This window comes from Phoca vitulina, unplaced genomic scaffold (assembly GCF_004348235.1).
Source record: "Phoca vitulina isolate PV1807 unplaced genomic scaffold, GSC_HSeal_1.0 scaffold6, whole genome shotgun sequence".
Lineage (NCBI taxonomy): Eukaryota > Metazoa > Chordata > Mammalia > Carnivora > Phocidae > Phoca > Phoca vitulina.
The window spans coordinates 66,149,181-66,164,817 of record NW_022589709.1 but is presented as its reverse complement, the minus strand read 5'-3'; the positions used below and the strand labels follow the sequence as shown (position 1 = coordinate 66,164,817).

The window sequence follows — 15,637 nt, the reverse complement described above, 5'->3', positions numbered from 1 at the left end:
TGCCTCCCATCATCCCTCAGTCTTCATCCATCCATCCTCTCAGCCCTTGAATGCAAGTTGCTGAGAAAATCATGCAATAAGATTCTCTAACTTCAGTTTATTCTTCCTCATAGCCCCACAGTCTTTTGGTAAATAAATGCTTTATCATATTTTTCTCCTATTCCTCACAGAGGCTATTTCAAACTTTTACCACTTTCCTTGATTCCCCTGCCCTACAGATGTCTCTTGAACCTCAGAAGACCTTGACTGCATTTCACAAATGCATTCTGCTGGAGGTGCTCTGCATACTTGGGGCATCAGGGCACTGCAGAGCCCACAGTCCATAAGCCTTTTTAGCACGAACGTCAGTACCTCTTTCTAGAAGACTACATATTCCTGAATTGTCTGAAAGCCCTAGGGAATTTCACAGTCTGCCTTCCATACCCAAGCAGAGATGGCTCTGGAGTTTGATCAGAACCCACTTCTCACTGGCACACGTATTACTGACACGAAGCCCCTCTGCTGCCAGCTCTCCTGATGATCGTGCAGGAGCTGTGTGGAATATTTAAGAGAGGGAAACCTCCCTCACATAGTATTAATGTCTTCCAAGCCTTCCCACTCTTAGGTTCTCCAAGTTACAGACCTAGAGCAGAGAAAATAGAAAAATGTATATAAGTTCAAATCTCTCTGAGTCAGCCTTGACCAAATCGAATTCCAGATTGTACCAGAGGTGCCATACGTTTCAATAATAGGAATCTTGGGCCAATGAGATGTTGACACAGACATTTTAAGGTTTCAAAACTCTGAGCTGGCCATTGCAGCTTGTTACAGAGATAAAGATCAAAGGATGGATTCCATTAACCAATCAGATATGTTGAGGATACTAAAAATGTAAACATTAGCCAGGTTGGGGTGAAGGTCCCTTCTTGACAGATTATGTTTCTTATCATGATGAAATTGACTCCTGGCTAGTGTGCATTTAAGAAGTTCAACAGTTACATCTTGATTTTTAACTACAAGGGCTTACTGTTATATTATGCTTAATTTTGAGACAATGATGCTTATTTTACTTGTTCGTTTTGAGAAACTGTATTTCCTCATTGTTTGTTACAGGAAGTTCAATTTGAATTTCTTCATCAACATTGTAACTGACCTTATTGTAATTAATTCAAACGAGCATAAAGGGATTGTCAGATCCTCTTGGAGTTAGGAAAAATATATCTATGTTCTTCTTTTCGTGGCCGTGATTGTAAAATTAGCTGTGATTATATCAGAATCTTTTTTTTTTCAGTATTTATTGTGAAAAAACATCAACTACACAAAAGTAAAGTGAACAATAAAATGAACTGTCATTTGCCCATCATCCTGATTCGACAATCATCACGAAGCTGTCACAATTGTAGAAATGTTTTTAGGAGCCAGGGCAAGCGCACGGTGATGGATTGATGGCGGGCCTTTCTCTGGGGGCCTCTCATAGTGTACCCATGCCAGGGGAGTGAGCAGCCCTGAACCACTGCCCAGCCTCCTCACTGGTGGGCTGTGAGCACTGAAGGGGGCTCAGGGGGAAAAAGTTACTAATTAATTAATTAATTTTTAAAAAGCCAATACATGCATTTAGTTGCATATTTAGTAGTGCAAACTGGTCCCCTGAGCAGCTACCTCTCAGGCATCTACCACCGCGCAGTGAGGGAGCTACTCTCTCCCCAAGGCACACCTCAGGGTGAATATTTCTACTTCAGATTTAAACTTTTCTTTATTTTTAAGCTTCATTGGTTCTGTGCTTTTTTTTTTTTTTTAAGATTTATTTATTTTATTTGAGACAGAGAGAGTGGGGGGTGGGCAGATGGAGACAGAGTCCTAAGCAGACTCCGCTGACTGCAGAGCCAGAGCCAGAGGTGGGGCTCGATCTCATGACCTCCAGATCAGGACTTGAACCCAAACCAAGAGTCAGAGGCTTAACCGACTGCACCACCCAGGCACCCCGGTTCTGTGGGGTTTTTACATAAACAGGATGCACACGTTGTATTCCATCAAACACTATATGGGAGTTATTACTATTTTTTTCTTTTTTGAAAGATCTGTCTCTTCTTTTTTTTTTTTTTAAATATTTTTTAAATTTATTTTTTAACAGAGAGAGACAGCGAGAGAGGGAACACAAGCAGGGAGAGAGTGGGAGAGGGAGAAGCAGGCTTCCCGCCGAGCAGGGAGCCTGATGTGGGACTCGATCCCAGGACCCTGGGATCATGACCTGAGCCGAAGGCAGATGCTTAACAACTGAGCCACCCAGGCGCCCGATCTGTCTCTTCTTAACTCTGAGGTGACTACATGAACAGGTTGATTTGAATCATTCAAAGCTTTTCTTCAAATCCACACAGTTATGTGCCAACATATGGTGCTAGTTAGTAAGTGCTTGTCTCTTAGCTCCAGGCTACTCCCTGTTTTGTGATGGTGGGATTGTAGCTTTGCTCTCTGGCTTCCTGTTAGGACCCTGGCTGTTTCCGGTTTGCTAACTGACTGGATGAGGTTCTCTCACATCATCCCGGAAAGCATTTTCACTCCTGCAGCTGCACCTGTGGCCCCAGGCAGTGGCAGAATAAGGCTTGCAGCTTTTTTCAACAATTGCAGAACCAGGTTCATCACACCCTCTCACTTAGAGATCTTCAAGTTCTCTTGTAGTTATCTAGTTAGCTGACTCTAGTTAACCAAATGATACATAGTTCACCGTTATTTTATATTTAGCTTTCTCCATTTCGTAAATCTGATACACTTTCTCTCCTCCTACTAGACATGGACACAGAAATATTCGTATGTTGGAATTTTTTCATTCTCCTTCTTTATGTATGTATTTTTTACAATAAATGGGATAATGCCCATTACTTCACAACTTGCATTTTTCACTTAATGTTTCATGGACAGCATTTCCAGGTCAGTATATATAACTCTAATTTTCTCAATAGCTGCATAATATTCCATCATATGGACAGACTGTAATTTATTCAACCATTCTGTTGACAGATATACAAGTCCTAATTTTTTGCTACTACAAAAAAATGAACATTCTTGTTCATATATCCTCTATACTAATACATTTGTTTCTATTTAAAAATCACTAACAGTGGGATTGCTGTGTCAAAGAATAAGGTATTTATATTTGTGTGACACCATGTATACTGAATTGAACTGGTCTTACTCCTCAGTTTATGACACTGTATCATGGATTCCCCTCTAGAGCCTCCAGAAAGAACACAGCCCAGTCAACACCTTGATTTAATCCACGAGACCCATTTCAGATCTGTGACCTTCAGAACTACAAGATAATAGATCTGGTTGTTCTCAGCTGCTAGGTTTGTGGTAATTTATTACAGTAGCAATAGGAAACTAATACATTGTTCTTATTAAGTTTAGGTATTAATGTTATATATCTCATACTCACCTAATCCCACTACTTAATTTTTTTTTTCTGAGTCAATTTGATAAGATAGATGTTACTAGATTGTTGTCCGAAGTGTGAAATTCATGTTTCTCCAACAATGCGTGAAATCTTTTCCACTAATTCCCATAAGTAAGGGACACTATTGATTCTTTCATTTTTTATTTTATTTTATTTTTAAAGATTTTATTTATTTGACAGAGGGAGACACAGAGAGAGAGAGAACACAAGCAGGGGGAGTGGGAGAGGGAGAAGCAGGCTTCCCGCGGAGCAGGGAGCCCGATGCGGGGCTCGATCCCAGGACCCTGGGACCATGACCCAAGCCGAAGGCAGACGCTGAACGACTGAGCCACCCAGGCGCCCCTACAAAATGTTTTTTATTATTATATGTTTACCTTTTCTGTTGCTGTTTTTGGGTTTCCAGGCTTGGTTAAAGTCCCTCATGCCTTTTGATGGTGCATGTAAACTACATTTTCTTACAAGATTTTATCATTTACAATTTTGCCTTTAATCCAACCAGAATTTATTTTTTTAAATATTATAAAATATAGAATTCATTCTAGTTTCTTCCCAATTACACCAACAGTATTTATTAAATAATTCAGCCTTTCCTCAGTGAATTGAATTATCATATTTGCTATATATTAAATTTTCATTTATACTGTATCTATTTCTAAATTTTTAAATTTTGTTCCTTCCCTGGTACAATTTGTATCTAATTTTATATTAGCTTTATAGTATATTCCAATACTGAGCAGGTGAGTTTTCCCACACTGTTGTTCTCTCTCTGTTCTAATGCTTTTCATGGCTATTTCCTTATATTTATTCTTCCATACAAATTTTATGATCCAATTAAAATTAAAAAATTGTATTGAATTAAATTTACAAAATAATTTTAGGAAATTTGACATTTAACGATACATTATCTATTGAGGAAATCTTTTCATTTGTTTCATTATGTCTTATATTTTTAAAGATTGCCTTGCCAAATTTGATTTACAAGCATTTTATTTAAAATTTCTAAACCTATAAAATGAAATTACTCTATTGGTTTGCTTTTTTTTTTAAAGATCTTATTTATTTATTTGACAGAGAGAGAGAGAGAGAGCACAAGCAGGGGCAGTGGCAGGCAGAGGCAGAGGGAGAAGCAGGCTCCCCACAGAGCAGGGGGAGCCTGATGTGGGGCTAGATCCCAGGACCCTGGGATCATGACCTGAGCCGAAGGCAGTCGCTTAACCAACTGAGCCACCCAGGAACCCTATTGGTTTACTTTTTTGTATTTGTATAACTATGCTGGATTTGTAAAACCACTGTGAAGAGTTTGTTTTTATGTATTGTGGAATAGTTTGGTAAGCATAGGGATTATCTGTGATTTGAAGGTTAGAGAGAATTTAGCTATAACATTGTCCAGACTTGTTGCTTTTGTCATTATTTGAAAACAATTTTATTATGAAAAATATCAAATATATACAAAAGTAGAGAAAATAGTATACTGAATCCTATGTACCTACCACCTAGCTTTGACAATTATCTCAAGAATTTTCCATTCTTGTTTCATCCATCTTTCCACTTTTATTGTGCTGGAATATTTTAAAGCAAATCTCAGGGGAGGAGGTGGCCATGTGGTTAAGGTGATGGACTGCTAAAGCAAATCTCAGATTTCTTATCAGGTCATCTGTAAGTAGCTCACTCTGTTTCTCTAACAGATAAGGTCCATTTTTTTTTTTTTTAAAACAGCCACCTCATCATACCTAAAAAAAAAAATTTCCTGGTTGTTTAAAAAATATCCTTTTGGGGCACCTGGGTGGCTCAGCTGGTTAAACATATGCCTTCGACTCAGGTCATGATCCCAGGGTCTTGGGATCCAGCCCCACGTCAGGCTCCCTGTTCAGCAGGGAGTCTGCTTCTCCCTCTCTCTTTGACACTCCATCTGCTCATTCTCTCTCTCTCTTTCTCCCCCTCCTCCCCGTGAGAGCATGTGCACGTGCATGCATGCCCTCTCAAATAAATAAATAAAATCTTAAAAGATATCCTTTTACTTTTGGTTTGTTTGAATCAGAATCCAAAAGACATCTAGTGCATTGCATTTTTGTTGTTCTGTCTCCTGATTCTCTCTTAATTTAGAAAAGTTCTCTCTTATCTCCTCCCACTCTGCCCTCCCTGTGCCATTTATTTGTTGAAAAATCAGGTTGTTTGTCCTACAGTATATTCTAGATCTGGATTTGGTTAGTTGTTTCCTTGTAGTGTTACTTAACTTGTTCCTCTTTTTTTTTCCTTTTTTTTGTAGACTGAAAGTTAAAAATCTTGATTATGTTTAAGTTAAATTATTTTGGGGGCGCCTGAGTGGCTCAGTCGGTTACGCATCTGACTCTTGGTTGTCCACTCAGGTTGTGATCTGGTGGTCTTGAGATAGAGCCCCTTGTCGGGCTCCACACTCAGCAAGGAGTCTGCTTGAGATTCTCTCTCCCTCTCCCTCTGCCCCTCCTGCTCATGTTCTCTCTCTCTCTAAAAATAAATAAATAAATCTTTAAAAAAATAAGTTAAATGACTTTTTTGTTGAGGATTCTTCATAGATGGTGTGGTATACTTCATACTGTACCACATCATGATTGCCCTTAAGGTCTGATTGTCCCATTTATAATGATACTGAGATTGATGGTTGAATTCAGGTATTACCAGGCTAATCCATTCATTATAAAGTTCACCATCAGACTTTCACCTAGTAATTTTAGCAGCCATTAATAAACTTTCCTTACATCATTGTTTCATTAGGATTTAATAAAATGGGTGATTTTTTTTTTTCTACCATTCTTTCTGCCTGTTAGCTGAAATTCCTCAACAAAGAAGAATCTTGTCTTATCAGCTATTTAGTTACACTGACATACAGCTCATATAGGAAGGGCAGGCTGCTGTCCTTTTATAAATAGTAGATTTAACTTCCCCAATATTTCCAATGATACTGGTATTTGGGGTTTTAAAAAACCTTTAGTCGGGTGCCTGGGTGGCTCAGTTGGTTAAGCGACTGCCTTCGGCTCAGGTCATGATCCTGGAGTCCCGGGATCGAGTCCCGCATCGGGCTCCCTGCTCAGCAGGGAGTCTGCTTCTCCCTCTGACCCTCCCCCATCTCATGTGCTCTCTCTCTCTCCTCTCATCCTCTCTCAAATAAATAAATAAAATCTTTAAAAAATAAATAAATAAAAAACCTTTAGTCATTTGTATTTTGCTAGAAAAAATTTCTTCCCCCTAGATTTTCACTTTATTACTATACAATGCACAAAGCATTCTTGTATAATTCTTTTGATGTCTATCATATCTCCTTTTCCTTTTTTTAATTTTTTAAAGATTTTATTTATTTATGTGACAGAGAGAGAGAGGGAGAGAGAGTACAAGCAGGGGGAGCAGGAGAGGGAGAAGCAGGCTTCCCGCTGAGCAGGAAGCCCGATGCAGGGGCTCGATCCAGGACCCTGAGATCATGACCTGAGCAGAAGTCAGACACTTAACCGGCTGAGCACGCAGGTGCCCCTCATATCTCCTTTTTCAAACCTAAAACGGCGTGTGTGTGTATGTGTGTGTGTGTGTGTGTGCACCTATGTCTGTGTTTTACCTACGGTGTTTGTACATTATTTATATTTACAACCAACCAGTTTTAGGTTTTATTTATCCTTCTGACTTTCTCTCCTATGAGTCACTTCCTAAGTGAGTCCAAGTACTCACACCTGTTTCACATTTAAAGAGGGTCTGGGGTTGGGGGGTAGTTTCTCAAGTAATTTATAATTCCAAATTACCTTATTGTTCTATTTCTCCAGTTAACACAAATTTAATCTCTGGTGCTTCATTTTACTACAAAGAAGCAAGTAAGAACTCATCAGGAAAAAATTCCTCCATTTTTTACTTCTCTTGTCAACCTACAAATTTATTTGCATTCTTGCCTTTTTATTTTATTTTATTTTTACCATATTCCCTCTCACCACAGTGAGAGAAGGTGATTACTCAACTTAGTACTGCATCTATCTCTCCCACATTCCTAGAGATTCCAATTCATCAAATAACTTTTCTCAAGTGTCTTTAAATTCTATCAACTGATTTTCTTCCCTAGTCTGTAAACAGGCTTAAGTCTCTCCCATCTTAGTTAAACGGACATATATTCCCTTTCAGTTACCTCTATGTCTTTTCTTTCCATTACAGCCAACCCCCTGAAATAGAAGCTACGGTCTCTACCCTCATTATTTCTCCAAATCTTCTCTTGCCGAAGTCAGCAGTGGCCTCTTCCTTGCTAAAAACCAAGGCATTCGGGGCGCCTGGGTGGCTCAGTCGTTAAGCGTCTGCCTTCGGCTCAGGTCATGATCCCAGGGTCCTGGGATCGAGCCCTGCATCGGGCTCCCTGCTCGGCGGGAAGCCTGCTTCTCCCTCTCCCACTCCCCCTGCCTGTGTTCTCTCTCTTGCTGTGTCTCTCTCTATCAAATAAATAAATAAAATCTTTAAAAAAAAACAAAAAAAACAAGGCATTCGCCACAGCATCTGATGCTCCTGACCTCCTTGGAATGCTTTCCTTTCTTAACTATCTTGGATTTTCCCTCACCCTCGTCTCCTGATTCCTCTACTTCTCTGGCTATTCCTTCTTATTCTCCTCCGCAGGTTCCTCTTTTTTTCCGAAACAGAGAAGACCTTCAAACGTCAAACTTCCCACTGTTTTTCACTCTATTTTCCCTCTTAACCTGGAAGAAAATAGCATAAATTAATCTTTACAGAGTGATGTCTTCTGGAGCTGAACTCTCATCCTAAACATTCTTACAGAGTCTTCTCTGTCCCCACTGGACTTGCCTAGAGTCCTATTTGCCTTTGCCAAAAGGCAAAGTGTCTAAACCGAAACTCATAATTTTTCCTCAGAACTTGTTTTTCCTCCCATACTTCCCTTTTGATGTATAGTACTGCTACATATCCAGTTATCCAAGCCAGAGATCTGGCATGGTAGTGTGAGACAGTAAGATTACAAAACAGAAAAGGTGCTGAAGTTTGCAAGTAAAAAGATGATTTATCATATGCTTAAGGATAATCTCATAAAAGGCAATCATATATATAGACTATATACAAATAGGCTCTATGCAGGGCTTGAACTCACGACCCCAAGATTAAGAGTCACATGCTTTACCAAGTGAGCCAAAGAGGTGCCCAATAAAAGGCAATTATAAGAAATATAACCAGGGGTGCCTGGCTGGCTCAGTTGGTAGAACATGAGTTCAAACCCCACGTTGGGTGTAGAGATCACTTAAAAAAAATACAACTAGACCTCAAAGGAATCTCTCTCCTCAAACTCTCTATTTCCCAAGTTCATCTGAATCACTTTTCTTGACTTTTATCTATTTCTTCCCTCTGTGACTAGATGTTTCTGCTAATCTATGGCTCACTAAAACCACTATAACTCTGACCCAATCTGACCTTCGAGGCCAAGCCCACAATAGCATTTCTCTGAGGTCTCTGAATATCACAGTACATACCCAGGGAGAATCAGATTGCCCCAACTTAGCTGAGTCAAGTGGTGCAAACATGTCTGCTCCTGTCCTCTATCTTAGCTAGATCTATAGATGGAAAAATTCCCTTTGAAGGGATTGTGGGAAAGTTAGACTGTATATTGAGTGTCAATTCTTGACTTTTTACTCTTCACAAATCCTCGTATCTAAAAAAGAGTGATTGGGTTGCCTGGCTGGCTCAGTGGGAAGAGCATGCAGCTCTTGATTTCGGGGATTAAGTTCAAGCCCCACGTTGGGTGTAGCAATTACTTAAGTAAATAAACTGTAAAATAAATAAATTAATTAATTAAAAAACAAATAAATAAGAGTGATCAATTTCTATCAGTTCGACCTAATATTTCACAAATCCAACCACTTCTCTTCATTTCCCTCTCTCACTTCTCTAGTTAAACCACAGTTTTCTAGATCCTCCCAATGTGTCCCTACATTTACTCTTTCTTTCTTCTCATCCATCTTCTACACTGCAGCCAGAGTGACCTTTTTATTTTTTTAATTTTTAAAATTAAAAAAAAATTTTTTAAAGATTTTATTTATTTATCTGACAGAGAGAGAGAGCACAAGCAGGGGGCAGTGGCAGGAAGAGGCAGAGGGAGAAGCAGACTTCCAGCTGAGCAGGGAGCCCGATGCAGGGCTCGATCCCAGGACCCTGAGATCATGACCTGAGCCAAAGGCAGACGCTCAACCAATTGAGCTACCCAGGTGCTCCAGAGTGACCTTTTTAAAGTACCAGTTTAATAATGTCACTTCTTTACTCAAATCTTTTCATAGGATATGTCAAGACTGACACCTGACTCGAAGATATCTATATGTCAGTTCAAACTTCTTAGTATGATTGTATTAGTTTCCCAGGCTGCCGTAAAAAATTACCACAAATTTGGTGGCTTAAAACAACAGAGACTTATTTTTTCACAGTTCTGGAGGCTAGAAGCCCAAAATCAAGATGTTAGGAGGACTATGCTCCCTCTGAAATCTCTAGGGAAGAATCCTTCCTTACTTTTTTCTAGAATCTGGTGACTCCTGGCTATCTGTGGCATTCCTTGGCTTGAACTGCATCTCTCCCAACTCTGCCTCCATCTTCACATGGCGTTTTTTCTGTGTCTCTCTGACTCCTTACAACAACAACAGTCATAGGATTTAGGGCCCACCCTCTATCCAGGATTATTTCATCCTGAAATCCTTAATATCTGCAGAAACCCTGACTTCTGAGGTTTCAGGTAGACAAGAATTCCAGGGGACTATGAATTAATCCATTACAAATTGCCTACAGGCCTTTTATGATACGATATCTCCTCACCTCTCCAGCCTCATCTCTGACCACTCTCCACCTCTCATTGTAATCTCCATACTAACTCCATACTAATCTTCATACTAAGCCCCTTGCAATTCTGGACCACAGGTTGCTCATCGTCACTTCTGCAAAAGGATCTTTGCATTTCCTGCCCACCTCTGTTTAGAATGTCCTTGAAGCCTCCCTTTGCCTGACTTACTATTTTTCAGATTCAGTTGCTCTAGGAAGTTTTCTTGAATCTCACCCCTCATTTCCATATGCTCACCTCACCCCAGATGCCTACTGCATCTTCGGTCTACCTTGATCAGAGCATGTTCCCCACTATTTCATAATTTTAATTGCTGCGCCATCTCTTCTCTACATTTCTATCCCCATTTCTTTGCCAGCCAAATAATCAATAAGGGACCAATCATTTCTTGTTTTGTTTTTATTTGCTTTTGTATTCTCAGAACCTAACACAGCACCTAATAGGCACTTGACAAATGGTTATAGAATGAATGAATGAATGACTATCTTTGAAAAGCTGTTCACATATGGTAAGAATTTCCAGGTGTTAAAATTGATATGCAGTAGCATCTGTGGTGGTTTCTTTATTCATGTTTGTCCTTTAAAGAGAATATTAACTTCATCTGAGGAAATTGAGAGAAGTACTCCATAACTATTAAATATTACATTAGGCAGTAGTAAATTACCCCATTTGGTTTTGGTGTTGCATGTGATAAAAACCCACTTTGATCTGACTGTAGCCCTATTCATTTTGATTATCCTTAGATCAAATAATGTAAGATACCCAATTACAGCCATAAATGGGAATGATGGGATTACCATATAAATGGGTTTGAGTTCCATATTAATATTAACATTAACTTTAAAGAAAACTATGTAGTTTACCTTCTAAAGAGAAGAAAAGCTTCTACTGAAGTTGGAAACTGTGTATACTTACAAGTGAAAGAACCAGAAAAATAGCCTTAAAGAGAAAGTTAAAGTAGATAGTATTGATTATCTTCAGGTAACTCACCACTCTCATTACGAATAGAATTTAATTTATACAATCACCTTGAATAAAACGAGGACCGGCAAATATTATTAGGAAGATCACATTCCTTTTAGTTAATCATTTCTGGAATAAAAGGCTCCCAGGATTCTCCAACGTTTTCGTTTTTGGTTGACATAACATCAAGGATTATATAACTATGTAGCAGAACCTCACACTTGTCAGAAAGGTTAAAATCAACAACACAGGAAACAACAGGTGTTGGCGAGGATGCAGAGAAAAAGGAACCCTCCTGCACTGTTGGTGGGAATGCAAACTGGTGCAGCCACTCTGGAAAACAGTATGGAGGTTCCTCAAAAAGTTGAAAATAGAGCTAGCCTATGATCCAGCAACCCTACTATTGGGTATTTACCCAAAGAATACAAAAACACAAATTCAAAATACACTGTACCTCAGGATAACCTATTTGATGAACAAATTTCTCTTTATAGAATTACAGATAGAAAGAAGGAACAAGGGCGCCTGAGTGGCTCAGTCGTTAAGCGTCTGCCTTTGGCTCAGGTCATGGTCCCAGGGTCCTGGGATCGAGCCCCGCATCAGGCTCCCTGCTCCGTGGGAAGCCTGCTTCTCCCTCTCCCACTCCCCCTGCTTGTGTTCCCTCTCTCACTGTGTCTCTCTCTGTCAAATAAATAAATAAAATCTAAAAAAAAAAAAAAACTTAAAAAAAAAAAGAAAGAAGGAACAATATTGAATTCAAATATCACCATCTTGCAATCCCTAATGAATGAACAGATCTAGTTAGTGATCATCAATGGATGCTAACATCACAAAGAACAACAACCAGACTTTCTGTGCCACCTAATAGAAGAATACACAGCATCACTCATGAAGTTGTCTTGGGAAAAAAAAATCCAGTGTAAATCTCGTTAATCATTAGATCCCATTTACAGAAAATATGAAGGACTTCTGTTCTCTGCTTTTTCTGGAAGCTGGCACCCCACATCAATATCTCTGCCCGATTTCAGGTGTTCCAGCACTAGCTCATAGACTTGGGCAGATCAATTAAGGTATTAAGTGGACAATTTGTTTATCTTTGAATTTCCAGACAGAATTCTCTCTCCTCATCTTCAATTCCTCGTTCTCTACTGGATCCTCCACATCAGCATTTAAATGTGCAATTAGTTCCCACTGAGTTGCAATCGGATGTGTGTCAATCTTCATCTTATTGGACTTCTCAGTTGCGTCTGTTATAGATCCTCTTTGAAGCCATTCTCTTCCACTGCTAGTATATTACACTCTCCTGCTGGTTTCCTAGTCTCCCTAATCAGGGCTTCTCATTCTCTTCTGCCAAATCATCTTTACATGTTAGACATTTTTAAAGGTTCAGTTCTGCTTTCCCTTCCTCCTCATTCTGCTTTCTGTCTCTCTCTCTCTCTCTCTCTTTCTCTTCCTCCCATTTCATAATACCCCTACCTTCAATTATTCACACTTCTCCAATGATTTATATGCTGATGACTCCCAAATTTATATTTCCAGCCCAGGCCTCTCTGATTGTTTTAAAACATGTCTGTCAATCTTTGACAATCCTTCCATCAAAAATGGAGTCTAATTCTTCTTTGCTTAAATATGGTCTGGCCTTATGACTCTTGACAAAAAGAATGTGTGTAATGGAATACGTTTGTTGGCAGTGAGGCTGCATGACCTCTGAGGCAATTAGAAGAGGTGATCCAGCTTCCTCCTGGTTCTCTCTCTCAGGATGCATGCTCTAGAGCCCTGAACCATCATATAAGAATTCTGGTACCCTGAAGCTGCCTGGAGAGATAGAGCAGAGATCACATTGAGATAGAGACAGATGTCCGAGGAGCTTTAGCTATTCCAGACTCAGAGTCTTCCCAACCCAGTGTCAAGCTTGTGAATAAAGTCTTCCAGAGGACATCAGTCCCAGCCATCATTTGACTGTGACCTCATGAGAGACCCAAGCCAGAACACTTCAGTCAACTCATTTCAGATTTCTGACCCACAGAAACAGTGAAAAGTAATAAATGACTATTATTGTATAAAGCCACTAAGTTTTGGGGGATTTGGTACATAGCAATAGGTATTCAGAATATCCTCTGACTTCCACACAGACATCTTCGAATTCAGGACACACCACCCCCAAATATGCCACTTAGGCAAATTGACTATTTTGAGCTAAAGGAACTGCAGATGCAGGAAGGGCCCTCTGACCTCCCCTTTCCTACCTAAAAACAATCCATAAGACCTCCCATGAGAAAGGCGCCCTCCTTGAACAGGAAGAAAAGAACATTCTTATCACCAGAAATTGAGAATTGATGCTGAAATAGATCTATACAAATAAACTTACTAAAATAACATTTGTCTTCCACTAGTCTCCCACCCCCATATCTCTTAGTCACTTCTCCATAATTTACTGCCCCTAGCCTAAACCCCTTTGTCTCATCATTTCTTCTCAAATGTATTGTTTCTTTATCTAAAAGGTATAAAAACTTTTTGCTCTGATCATTTTTCTGGGTCATTTTCTTGTAAGATTTCCATGTACATGTAAAATTCTAATGAAACTTGAATGCTTTTCTCCTATTATTCTGCCTTAAGTCAATTTAATTCTCAGGCCCAGCCAGAGATCCTAAGAGAGTAGAGGAGAAATTTTTCTTCCCCTCTGTCAGGCCCTATTGTTTTCCAACTTTTTCCACTTGTTGAGTAGTTCATTATCTTCATACATAATCCAACTCCCATCTTTTCATATTTGTTATCTGCCTTGTTTTTCCTAGAATTCTTATTTGGTAGTATCCCAGGCATTTGTGCAATATTAAAAAAAAAAAAAAATCCTGGGATGCCTGGGTGGCTCAGTCGGTTAAGCATCTGCCTTCGGCTCGGGTCATGATCCCAGGGTCTTGGGATCAAGCCCCACATTGGGCTCTCTACTTAGTGGGCTCCTTGCTCCACAGGGAGCCTGCTTTTCCCTCTGCCTCTGCCTCTCCCCCCTGCTCGTTCTCTCTCTCCCTCTCTCTTTCAAATAAATAAAATCTTTAAAAAAAAAATTCCCTAGGTGGAGCCAAGGCAGACAACCTATGAAAGAGACTGTACTCACATATGCATAAATTGGAATGCAGATCCAAGTGTTTCATGAAAATAGTTATCTGACTGAAGTAGAACCATTAAGACCATTAAACTTTGACATGAGTTGTTAATGAAAGCAATTATTTCCTTTCCTAGAAGACATTAAAAGAATTAGATTCACAACAAATTAGGCATCTAAGTAGTAAAGATACAGTCACTTCTAAAGCTAGGATAAAGGTCTGAAAGGCCAATGGTCTGTAGGGAACCTAATTTTAAAGGCTGATAATAGACTTGGATTAGAAATATTTGTGCCCAAAGCAATGTTTCTGTATATACTTCTACCCTGCCTATTCCAACCAAGGGATAAATGATACATTTTTTCTAGACTTGATGTCTCTTGGCCTTGATCTGCACTGGGAATGGAAAGAGTGGGATGAACCAAGAGAATCATTATGAAAGTAAAGAAAAGGGAGGAGCAGGAGAAGAGGGTCAGTAGGACTAGTAATGCCCAGGTCTGCCTCAAGAGGGGAGGAAATGAGACAGGATGACAGACAAGTTAAGAGAGGTTGTGCCCTAGATGGGTTCAAATGGAATTTCCTTTGGGGGGCTTCCATCGACATACTTCCATCTCAGAAGGAAGAACTGTCTGCCTATTCTTGTGAGAAATGTTGGTCATGAATGTTAATAAATGGAAAAATGCCATTGATGTGTAACATCTAACTATACAGCTTCATATAGCTCCAAACTATGATGTGTTAAATAGAAGAATAATTCTCTGATAAGAAAATACAATAATTGATGTTTTTTAGAGGGAGAGGGAGAGAAAGAGAGAGACATTCACAGAGAGAGAGAGAGAGGAAGTAATCCTTCAAAAAATCCACAAGAAAAAATATTAATGGGGTGCCTGGCTGGCTATCAGTAGGGCATGAGACTCGATCTCAGGGTTGTAAGTTCAAGCCCCATGGTGGGTGTAGAGATTACTTTAAAAAAAAAATTAATGAAATGAAAGACCAGGTTCAATGTCATCTACACTGCAACATATCAGAACATAAAATAAATCAGTAACTCAGTCCCCAGATATTTTAACACAATGAATAACTCACCAAAGCAATGCATATTTAATAGAAAAGGCCAAAAGTGAAGCACTACAGTAATCTAGAATGACCATGAACAGCTTTTGATACTAGACACATTAAGTGTGAGGTGTTTGGGGAAAACAGCTCTGTTTTTGACAAGTACACATCTGAGATGACATCTGAATAATTAATATGTTTAGCCTGGATAATACATTTCCAGAAGGAATGTGTTACTCTGCATACAAATTTTCAAACAGCAAACAG

General features: G+C 39.4%; 1 protein-coding gene and 1 non-coding gene across 2 annotated transcripts in view; one reads left to right on the top strand and one right to left on the bottom strand.

Moving 5' to 3' along the window:
• The window catches only part of MIER3 (MIER family member 3), a 168,096-nt gene that overhangs the window by 112,992 nt on the left and 39,467 nt on the right, over window positions 1–15,637 (bottom strand). The gene's annotated exons all lie outside the window — the stretch shown is intronic.
• LOC116632510 lies at window positions 1,409–1,544 on the top strand. The gene has a single exon (XR_004299446.1). It is a non-coding gene; the product is annotated as a small nucleolar RNA SNORA42/SNORA80 family (small nucleolar RNA).